The sequence below is a fragment of the Tiliqua scincoides genome, chromosome 5 (genome assembly GCF_035046505.1).
Source record: "Tiliqua scincoides isolate rTilSci1 chromosome 5, rTilSci1.hap2, whole genome shotgun sequence".
In the NCBI taxonomy this organism is placed as follows: domain Eukaryota; kingdom Metazoa; phylum Chordata; class Lepidosauria; order Squamata; family Scincidae; genus Tiliqua; species Tiliqua scincoides.
The window spans coordinates 87,425,655-87,437,702 of NC_089825.1; positions in this window are offsets into that span (position 1 = coordinate 87,425,655).

Below are 12,048 nucleotides of genomic sequence, written 5' to 3' on the forward strand. Positions count from 1 at the left end.
GCATAACTTTATCTTGTGCTTGTGGGCTTCCCAGGGACATCTGGTTGGCCACAGTGGAAAAGAAGGATGCTGAACTAGACGAGCCTTTGGCCTTATGCAGCAGGGCCCTTCTTAATTCTTATGATGTGAGAGAAGGGGAACAGGAAATGTATATTGACTAGGATTCATGAGTATCGCTTCTTTTCTCCATCACCAACTACCGGTTTTGCAATTCACATTTTCCCACCTGACCTGAAAGTTGACCCATTTTGGCCCAAAGAGACTCTTGTTGCAAGTTAGTCTTGAGTACTGCTCCCTTCTGGCTGGCAAGGAGGTTTAAAATGAACTTGGATTTTGTGTTATCTCCTACCCGTTGCAATGGGGCTTGCACAAGAGAAATTCCTAGTGGATTGTGCCCCATGGGCTAAGTGCACCTGACTCCCACTCTTCTGTGGAATCCCAAAACCACCTGAGGGGATTGCCTCACAGTGGGTCTGTCTCAACTTGAGTCTGATCAAGCCTCTTCTTTCTGCCATGCTTCTCCCACATCTTTTATAACAAAGGGCTGTTATACTCCCATGGCCGCCCATAAAGTCCACCTTCATGGTCCAATCTTATGGGCACAATATGATGATGAATCTTGTGACCTGCTGTCAATCCAGCCTTTCTGCCATTCTGTGGCCTGTTAGTGATGGTGGAGCAGCCAGGAAGCCCCATGCTTCATGTAGCAGGCCGCAGATTATCAACTGAAGCAGGTGAGGTGGCGATGTGGAAGGATTATGGGCTGTTTGGGGCATGGGGATTGGGGCAGGAGGTGGAGGATCTCTGTGGCAGCTGTGCACACTTAAGATCCTATTCCCCTTTCTCCAGCCTGACACACCCCTGACTCTCCTCAGACTGATACCAGCTAACTAGTTGACTTAGGTCCAAAGTGGCCCATTTGAGGTTAGCCGGCCTATGGGGAGGTAAATAATAAAGATGTTTCCTTTCTCGAATTGTCTGGCTGCCCCCCCCCCCAATATGCTGTGCGCGCTTTGTATGTGGCACTCTGTGCTAAGGACTGGCAGGGGATAGGTCTGCCTTTCTCTTTGGTGAGTTAACAACACAAGATGGATTGCTTCAGCTCAGCAGCTCATCATAAAGGCTGACAATCCTCTTGGCACCTCTGCAAATGGTCCAAGTGGAAAAGGCTGAGGTGATGTGAAAATCCCCTACTATACAGGGCGAACCGCTGCTCACACTGGAACAACTCACCATAAGAAACGCTTTGAGAGGACATTGCTACACTGGTGGTCATATTATGTCAACATTCTGTAACACATATCCCCCCAAAAATTAGCCACGGAAAAATTCCATCCGCATAAGTCATGTTAGTTTGGGAATTTTCAGAGGGGGTGGGTGGGAAAGAGCCAAGTTCAGAGGAACAAGGCTGAACCCACATCTGTTTTTGTTCTTATCACCTTTCTTCCATTTCTCTATGTGAAAACTACCTCAGTGTTAATGAGAAGCAGGAATAATTTTTAAAAGCAACAAAAAGTGGAGGGGTGGGCAAGATGGGAAGGAGGGTTTTCTTTAATTTCATTTAAATAAATCTATAACTTACCATATCTCAAGGGCTTAAATATTTTCCAGATCTTATTCCTTGCCCACAATCATAACTCCCCCCCCAAAAAAAATATGGGGGTGGGGAGAAAGCAGTGGCTCATGAGATGATGAGGAAATCAAGATTTGAATCTAATTTCCTCCCAAGATCCCTCACACCTATTTGAGCTAGTGTAGCAGAGTGATTAAAAATCCTACCTTTGCTATGAGCCCACTAAGTGATCTCCTTAGGAAAGGTCCACAATGTACATTCTCATCCTGCATTCCTGATTCCTGCATTCCTGATTCCTGCATCCCATCAAAAGTGGGTAGGAAATGGCTTGGGAAAGATATGAACAAGAGATTGAGAAAGACAGAATATTCCTGTTTCTCCGTTAGACACTATTATAAACCTTGACTCTGAGTACAGACCATTATAAAACCACTGTTGGGGAGGGTATTCACACAATCGCAATCATATACTCCAGAGTAAATTGCTCTCTAGGGGTATACAAAACCCCATGCATATAAGGTAAAAAAGAAATCAACTTTGGGTTTTGTTCTTGCAGTTGGTAGTAGAGCTATAACTATCCAGAACTAGGTCTGTTAATAGCTATTAATTATAATAGTTAAATGGGACCTCTAAATGCCAACTGCTGGGTTTCAAGCAGTAGTGAAAACTATTACCCTCATGCACTGCTTGCACTGTTTCCAGAAGCATCTGGTAGGTCACAATTAGAAACAGGATGCCAGATTAAATGGGCCCAAACCACGGCATTTCCTTACGTTCTTGGAATCACTGGGCCAATCTCTAAGGCAAATTTTCAGGGTAAGAATACGTTTACATGCTTTAGCCCTCTCTTGTTCTCAAGAAGAAAAAAGATGAGTGATTAAGGGCCCAATCCTATCCAATTTTCCAGTGCTGGTGCAATTGTGCCAGTGGAGTGTGCACAGCATTTTTTCATGGAGGGGCAGTCACTGGGGCCTTTGTAAGGTATTTGTTCTGTTACCACAGCACTGCATTGTGGCTACACTGAAGCTGGAAAGTTGGAAAGGATTGGGCCCTAAGTCTCTTATAGTTTCCAAATGTACATTTATAGGAGTGTTCTTCCAACCTAATGTTTGTTTATACCTTTTGTTCAATGCTACTTAGGTGGTTAATTCTCACAATCTCTAATATAGATTAGAATCTCCACTCCATCCAGTCAAAGGCCTTTTGAAAGCATCAGGGCGACATTTGCAACTTGTTAAAAGCTGGTTGTGAATCAAAGAAAGGTAGCTAAGGCTGCAATCCTATACGCACTTTCCTGAGAGCAAGCCCCATTGAGCACAGTGGGACCTACTTCTGAGACTTGCATAGGATTGTGCTGTAAGTGCATTTAAGGGTAATTAATCCATGCTAAGTGCTCTTGTGAACAACCTTCCTAAATTTTTCATTGCATTTCTTACCTTTGCTTTAGCAATTTCTCCTGAGTAAAACACACTATTTGTACAAACCAAACCATCTTCTTCCTGTAGTTTACCCAATCAGAAAATTGATATCTCTGCTCTAGCCTCTTTTTGTTAGCCTGACTCTACTAATCCCAAATATGAAGAACCACGAAAGGCCTTCTTAGCCACCTGGCTGAGGAAAACCCTTGGGAGAGAGACTGGTCTGTTTGTATTGTCCTGATTCCTTTTTCTTTTCTTCCTTTTCTTTTTTCTTTTTTGGTGTGTGTTTCTCTTTTGAAGAAACTTTGTGCTCTGTGAAACAGAATAACTTCAATAAAAGTTGCCAACTGACAGACATTATTTATGCCTGCGTTTCTTGGTCACTAATAACTTGCTTAATTTTGTGGTTAGTCGCCATGGGCTGGCTTGGATGAGAAGTCCAAGCTCACCTTGCCCATGTGCAACTAGTGATGGAGAGCACAATCTTGAAAGATGATGGATAAGATGAAAGCTGGATAAGATGGTGGAGGCCCACTGTGCTGGCTTCCAAGTGCTGTGAAAATGCCATAAAGCACATTTGATCTACCTTGGAAGTTGGCTAGGTCACCGCAGAGGCCCACACCAGCCCAGGAAGGCAGGATCCAACCTGGCTGGGAGAAAGTTTGTGCTGGCCAGGGCAGAGGGTGGGAGAGTGTAGTGGGAGAGCAGGTGAGGAGGAGGTGGTTTTGGGTGGGGGAGAGTGGACCAGGAGGAGGTGGATTGGGTCTGGGAGGGGGGTGAGATAGGCTGTGGCAACACAGGTGAAATCCTACCCCCCCCCTCCCAGGCCAGGCAGCCTTACATGAGCTGCTTGAATTTGTGCCAGCAATTTTGCTGGAGCACAGCCAAGTAGCCCCATAAGGGTACTGGGGTATTACTTGTGGTAAGGGGCAAAATATCCCCTTACCACGAGTTGCCCACCAGCCACTTCTTATCTTGTGCTGGACACAGTGCAGGCCACTCGACCTGCCTGTTCCAGAGCAGTTTGGGATTGGATTGGGAAACATATAAGCCCCACAGCCTCTCCCAGGCCTCTATTATGAGTATTAATATTTTATTTTATTAAGAACATTTAATATCACTTTTCAACAAACAAGTTCATCAAAAAAGTTCACAAAAGCAGTTTGCAGAAGAAGATCAAATAAATATACCCCTTTTTGTAATCATTGAGAAAGTAACAGTTCAACCAAAGCGTCCCTTTGCATATGATTTAAATACTATGAATTGCCACCTGTGTGAGTATGGAAGGGGAATGGTGTCCCAGAGCAGTTCTGTCCCTAATCACTTGTGATTCATGACCACCGGAGTAGACAATATCAGCTAGACCAGCCCCATGTTTGAAAGGATCCTGACATGCCTCACCAAGGAAAAGCATATAGCTAAGGACTTGTAGGCATGTATGTTTCCACCTGGAACACTTCTCCTCAAAAGTATTTTCGCTGATTAAAAGATAACCTTTCAACAGCTAGGGTGTTGGACTAGGGCCCAAAAGACAACCAGGGATAAAATCCCCACATCACCATGAAGCTTGCTGGATGACCTTAGGTTAAGCATTCTCTGTCTAATTTTCTTTTAAGGTAGTTGTATGGTTTCATGGGGGAGAACCACAGACACTGTTCAAACCATTTTTGATCCAGCAGCATTAAGAAGTAAATCCAGATAGCACAGCTGTATTGGTCTGTAGTTGTGCAAATCTCTAACCAGAGGTAGGCAACAGTGAGCCCATTTCTTATCAGCTCTGCTCTCTGATTTTCCTAGGTTTCGCTGAAAGTCTTCACTTCCTCTTTTTTGCTGTCCTATTTTTTGAAAACTTTATACTTGCACACACAGTGGACTATTTGTTCTAAGATTACCAGCACAGTAAATCTGAAACAAAACTAAGATCGGTCTGACTCAGGCATTGTGGCTGCAAGGTTACTGGGTTACTTTCCAACAGAGTAGCCGGTCATACTCCAGAGGTGATAAAATGGCCAACTGCTGAACACCTTTCCAGGGCAAAATGGATAATGGTGGCCAAGTGGCATCACCCTGTACACAGGGGTGATGTTATGGGTCAGCTAGATCAGCCACTGGATGGGAACCCCTTCTTGGCCAGGTCAACCCTTGAAATCTCAATAATGTTGGCAGTGGTAATGTCAGTGTCAGGTACAAGGTGCCATGGGGGGGGCGGTACAGTGCTTTCCCCAAGGGCCCCCACCATCCTGATGCCAGCGCTGCCTGTGTGTTGGCTGCACCACCTCAGGCTACACATGTGAACTTCTCATAAAGAAACTAGTCTCCATATGATTTAAAAAATTAAATAAAATCTTCGCATTAAGAAAAACACACACCCCAGCATTCCAGTGAGGAGGGTCCTATCCCAGCTTTCTACCTTACTTTCTACATACTGAACAGTGAAGTTTTTATTTTTTAATGCGCATTCCATCTTTGTACGCAACCTTCAGTCTCTAAAGACTATGGTATTGCGCTCTGAAAGGTGGTTCTGGAACAGCGTCTAGTGTGGCTGAAAAGGCCCATTCGGGAGTGACAATCCCTTCCACACCGGGAGCAAGTGCAGTCTGTCCCTGGTCTGTCTCCCTGGCTATGGGCCTTCCTTCTTTGCCTCTTTGCCTCAGACTGCTGGCCAAGTGTCTCTTCAAACTGGGAAAGGCCATGCTGCACAGCCTGCCTCCAAGCGGGCCGCTCAGAAGCCAGGGTTTCCCACTTGTTGAGGTCCACTCCTAAGATCAGATCCCTCTTGCAGATGTCCTTGTATCGCAGCTGTGGTCTACATGAGCCCTTAGTGGCAAGAGCCCTAAGAGTCTGAGGTGGTACAGCCCAGATACAAATTTGCTACCTTAGTGTGAACTGTTTCTTTGTTTAGGACTCTGATGGGAGGCTGGTCCACCCATGAGGCTGACTGAAGCAGTTGCCTCAGGCAGCAGATTGATTGGAGCACCTCTTTTTGTTTCCCCACTCACCTCCATTTCTCCTTCTCCTGAGTGGTGGGCTGCCCTTCTGTTTTATCCCCCTCTTTCTTTTGCAACCTAAGAAGTGGGGTAAGCAGAGTCTAACACAACAAGGATAGCATTTGGCACACCACCTAATTAATTAATTAATTAATTAACAGTATTTATATACCGCTTTTCAACTGAACGTTCACAAAGCGGTTTACAGAGAAAAATCAAATAACTAAATGGCTCCCTGTCCCAAAAGGGCTCACAATCTAAAAAGATGCAAAGGAATACCAGCAGACAGCCACCAGAACAGACAGTGCTGGGGTGAGGTGGGCCAGTTACTCTCCCCCTGCTAAAAAAAGGAGCACCCACTTGAAAAAGTGCCTCTTACCCAATTAGCAGGGGCATCTAAGATGCCATGAGGTCTTGGGCTGGCCCTGCCTAGTAACAATTACTGACTGATGTACTAATTAAATGTATACATTTTGAACATGTTTCAGCCCTATATAAATCAGAGGTTTAATATAGCTGTATTTTTTTTTTTACAGATATGTGTCACATTATGACCTTTCAGTCAAAGACGGACCACATATACAGTGGTTCCTTACACTTATAATGGAGCTGAAAAACCTTGCAGGGCTTGTGTAGCTCTGTAACCTTGTGTAGCTGTGACCAGTGGGCCACAACCTGATTTTTGGTGGGTTGTGGGCCGGCACTGGCTATGGTGCTGCAAGGTATTCTGGGATGCTACCCAGCTGCCACAAGGCATTCTGGGATGCTATTCAGCTGTCTCTCTATGATGTGAATCGCCTAATAACGCAATAATCGCCCTTAAGGGAAGGCACCAGGATGAGGTCTCTTGTTATCTGGTGTGCTCCCTGGGGCATTTGGTGGGTCACTGTGAGATACAGGAAGCTGGACTAGATGGGCCTATGGCCTGATCCAGTGGGGCTGTTCTTATGTTCTTATGTAACGCATCATGACTAGTTTAAAACAAACTTAACTTAAACTTAAAATGAACAATAATCTTCCGAGTACAAAAGATAGTGTCAGCATTATCAAAATTCCAGTTATTCTTTTCATTTTATATGTTAATGTATTTGTTTATTGTAGGTTCCCATATTTAATAAATCAACTACAAATCAATGATAAAAAGCTGAGTTTACCCCCCGCCCCCCGCCCCACGCTCCTAAGTCATTATGGGCACTGAGGCAATAGCAGGTTTCATCAAGGCTAGGGTCAATGTAGCTTCCAGGGCAATATGTAGGCATCCAAAATTGTTGTAAGCTTTCAGTATGATTGTGGGGCATCTTCTGCGAAATGCCACCTTCTCAGCGCTAAGTCAGGCGTATCCTTCTGCCATTGGTCTGTTGCTGAGGGGAGTTTTGCCTTCCAGGCTTACAACCATCAACACATAGCTGTTAACACTTGAAGCAGAAACTGGTGGTGGTTCCTGGATATTCCCCAGAGTCAGAACTCACAAGATTATTTGAATATATAGAATTCCAATATAGTAAAAGAAGGCTTCCAAATATAAAAGAACAGTTTGAAGACATAGGCTTCTTGTAAATGTTTGAAATAACCCAACTCTTGATCTGCATTTTGCTCAAGTCCAGGGGATGGTGGTGCATAACACAAATTGGCTGGTTTTTAGGCCTCTGCATAGGAATAAATTAGCAAAATGGCTTCCCCCACCACCTTATTGGAAGCTTCCGGAAACAGGTGTGGGATAGCGCTAATGAAGTCTTCTTTAAAACTAAGGCATCGTACACCTGCTTGTGAATTAGACGTGTTAATGGAAATCAACTTGCCTAGGATAATTAGAACTTAATTAGTGGCTGATACTTCATGCTCCTTTGTGGGGGAGAAATATACCACCCTAACCCACACAGTGCAGAGGCCTGTTTCATTATTAAGAATGTGGGGAAGGTGTTAATAAGCTCTTCCTTCTTTGAGGTAAAGGAGGTGACACCTCTTCTTCACTCTCCTTCACAAAGACAAGGCTGTTCAACTTTTCTTACTGTTGTGAAGCTTAGCTGACCCAATTTGACTCAAATAAGAACTGCTTCTCAGGGAGGGGTTGATGCAGTTCATGTTATCTGCGACAAGCAAAGGACTGATTTGGTACTTGAGAAGTGATTGTACAGATGCTGTGGATTTGTAGATGTTGCAAAAGGCTCAGTTAGAGTTGGAACTTTGGCCAACTCTACACCAACTTTGGCCAACTCTACACCAACACTACACCTCCACAGCAGTACTATCGTCATGCTTCACTTATATCCGCTTTATATCATTGTTACGGTCATAGTTTCTTCCAAAGAATCCTGGGAATTGTAGTTTGATGAGATTTTGAAAGTTTTCAGGGATCTATAGCACCACCGTACAGAACTACGATTCCCAAAGTTCCCTAGGATGAAAGAATGACAATGACTAAGAATGACTATGAAACCAGTTTAAATATGTAGCACAAATATACCTAAATTGCCAGGAAGGTTTGTTCAGTGTGTATATCTCCTCTCTATGTGTAACTATATTATCTAGATACACACACACACAAAATTTAGATATACTTCCTTCTCCAGGCATTGCAGACTTGGATTTTTAAATTGTCTCCTTAACAATTGCTGAATTTGAGCAAATTTACTCACACATAGTCACGCATATAGTATGTGTGACTTCCTCTTTGCTGACGATGCAGCTGTCACTACCCACTCTGCCAAAGATCTCCAGCAGCTCATGGATCGTTTTAGCAAGGCCTGCCAAGATTTTGGACTGACAATCAGCCTGAAGAAAACACAGGTCATGGTTCAGGATGTGGACTCACCTCCCTGCATTACAATCTCTGCACATGAACTGGAGGTTGTCCATGACTTTGTGTACCTTGGCTCAACGATCTCCGACACTCTTTCTCTCGATACCGAGCTAAACAAACGCATCGGTAAAGCAGCTACCACGTTTTCCAGACTCACAAAGAGAGTCTGGTCCAACAAGAAGCTGACGGAACATACCAAGATCCAGGTCTACAGAGCTTGCGTCCTGAGTACACTTCTGTACTTCAGTGAGTCGTGGACTCTTCACTCACAACAGGAGAGGAAACTGGACACTTTCCACATGCGCTGCCTCCGACGCATCCTCGGCATCACGTGGCAGGACAAATTTCCAAACAACACAGTCCTGGAACGAGCTGGAATCCCTAACATGTATGCACTGCTGAAACAGAGATGCCTGCATTGGCTTGGTCATGTCGTGAGAATGGATGATAGCCAGATCCCAAAGGATCTCCTCTATGGAGAACTCATGCAAGGAAAGCGCCCTACAGGTAGACCACAGCTGCGATACAAGGACATCTGCAAGAGGGATCTGAAGGCCTTTGGAGTGGACCTCAACAGGTGGGAAACCCTGGCCTCTGAGCGGCCCGCTTGGAGGCAGGCTGTGCAGCATGGCCTCTCCCAGTTTGAAGAAACACTTGTCCAACAGACTGAGGCAAAGAGGCAAGGCCCATAGCCAGGGAGACAGACCAGGGACAGAGATTGTCACTCCCGAATCAGCCTTTTCAGCCACACTAGATGCTGTGCCAGAACCACCATTCAGAGCGCGATGCCATAGTCTTTCGAAGGTTGCCAACAATACTCACACATAATCTAATCTAGTTTTAAAAATAAATAGGAAAAGGGGGAGGGATGGCAGCATCATAAAATATCCTGTATTTTTGAGATACTGAGTGCATCAAATTTATTTTTTGACTCATTCCGCATTTCTGTTCCACCCTTCTTCCAAGGAGCTGACGGTGGTATACGTTGTTTCTCCCTTTCTTTGGTCCTCAGAACAACCCTTTAAGGTAGGTTAGGCTGGGAGATAATGATTGGGTTCAGGTCACCCAGGAAGCTCCATGGCTGAGTAGGGATTTGAACCCAGATCTTCAGGGTCTAAGGGCTCTGAATCCTATTCAACTTTTCAGCACCAGCGCAGCTGTAATGCAGCCTCAAGATAACAGAATAAATGTTCCCATACCTTAAGGAGGACTCTATGAGTTCCTTCCCACCACAGGATGCAGTTCACACCTCATTTGCACAGCTGCACCGGCTCTGGAAAATTGGATAGGATTGGGTCCTAAGTCCAACTCCCAGATCACGACATCATCCAGGCAGGGTAATATATACGGGATCAACTCATGTTATCCTTATCAAACGACCGTGAGATATGTTATACTGAGGTTGGAGCAATAGTATGTAAAAGGACTGGAGCGAAATGTATATCAAAATTTCACACATTTGCAAACTACAGTTATACTGAGACAGGGTGACTCCCCAGTACAAATCCCACACTCCATTCACTGTCTCGCCACTATGAGCAAGCAAAATGCATTGAAGGATGTAAGCCTACGCAGACTGACCAGAGCTCCAGTCTCATTAAATACAGCAGGACTGGTTTCTGATTCAATATGCTTAGGACTCCACTGCACAGATGTACGGATGCCAATCAGAAAGAAAGAAAGATAAGGAGTGTGAGACAGTGGGTGGTCAAAAGCTATGATTTGGATCAGTTGAGAAAAAAAAAAATTTGAACTTCTCTAATGAGAGAAAAAAAAAAACTGCTAGACTGGACTCATCCTAACAAGAACTGTGTCACACATATTTTGGGGGCATGCCCAAACAGGGCATGACCAAGTCACAGCGAAGCACTTTTAAATCCTATTGATTTCCATGCCAGAGGCTGAAGCAGACATTGAGCTCTCCTGTTAAATTCAATGGAGCTTAAAAGTGTTTCATTCTGAACAGGTCACACCCAAGAGGTGTGCTCCCAAATACTAAAGTGTCAATGAGACAAACATGATTGTCAATGCAAATGATCAGACAGGTGCGCTCATCAGGGTTGGCCACAGCTTCCTGTTGAGTGCAATCTTGGTGGCAAACTCAGGTTTGCTGCCATAGCATGTGTGATAACAACACTGGCAGGCTCACCTGGGTTGTTTGAGGTTGGAGTCCCACAATAGTTTGTAAAAGTGCTTTGAGAGAGTTTCACTTCCAAGGTACAAACACATCTCTTCTGATCCACCATCACCTTTAATCAAACAGGTTTTGCATCAGGTGAAAAGAGAGCATAGACACCTGGCACAACTCTCAGTTTGGGGGTGCGGGCATCTGCAAGGTGCTTGCAGGTAGATCCTCTCCTAATTCAGCAGGCATTCCCCCCCCCCCTTATCTTGGCAGTGAGTCTGGCAGAAGATATAGTGTTCTATTTTTCTGCCACACCTACTGCCAAAGTTAAGGGAATGGGGGCCCACACAACAGCTGCTAGTTGCTCCTTGGCCCAGTCTTTCCCAGGGCACTGGGACAGCTGTCAATGGTGGGGGCCTCCTGGTGAATTTGGGCAGCTGCAGAAGGATGCCATATGCCGACACCGATTGTGGTATGCAACACAAGCAACACACTTCCTTTTTCACACTGTCTTCAAGGAGCTGAGGGAAAAGATCATTATCTCTAACCCCAAATACTGAAAATATAGCATGATTCTGATCAAGTACGGAGCGGGGTTGCCAGGTCAGATGCACCCAAAGACCTGAGATTTCTGAAGTGGGACATGGTGATGTCATGAGACTGCTAACCCTTGAAATATGGGTGAAATATCTGACACCACGGCAAAGCCCAGCTGCTAAGGAGGTCCAAAGGAAAGAGAGTTGTCCCACAGTGGCCACCCATCTGGCTAAAGGGAGATTAAAAAAAAAAGATGGAGAAACAGGATAATTGGGGCAAACTGAAAGCTCTCTGTGCATAGCGGCTTCCATGATTACTAAAGACACACAAAAAATCACCACTGATCTGGGATTAGAAGGAAGGGCTTCTAGATCAGAAACTTTAAGGTGATAAGCAAGCAAAAACAAACGCTGGTAGGATTGCTAATTCCTTCCCTGACAGACTGTGCTGGGTGACAGAGAAGTTCAACTGCTACAGTCTCTGCTCCCCCCCCTTTAAACTTCAGCGACATCAATGCATCTGTTGTGTTCCTTCCTGTCATACAGCTGTAAAGACACCAAAGATTTATTCAGAAAACAGACTGGCAATTTTAAGTCTTGTTCGAGATC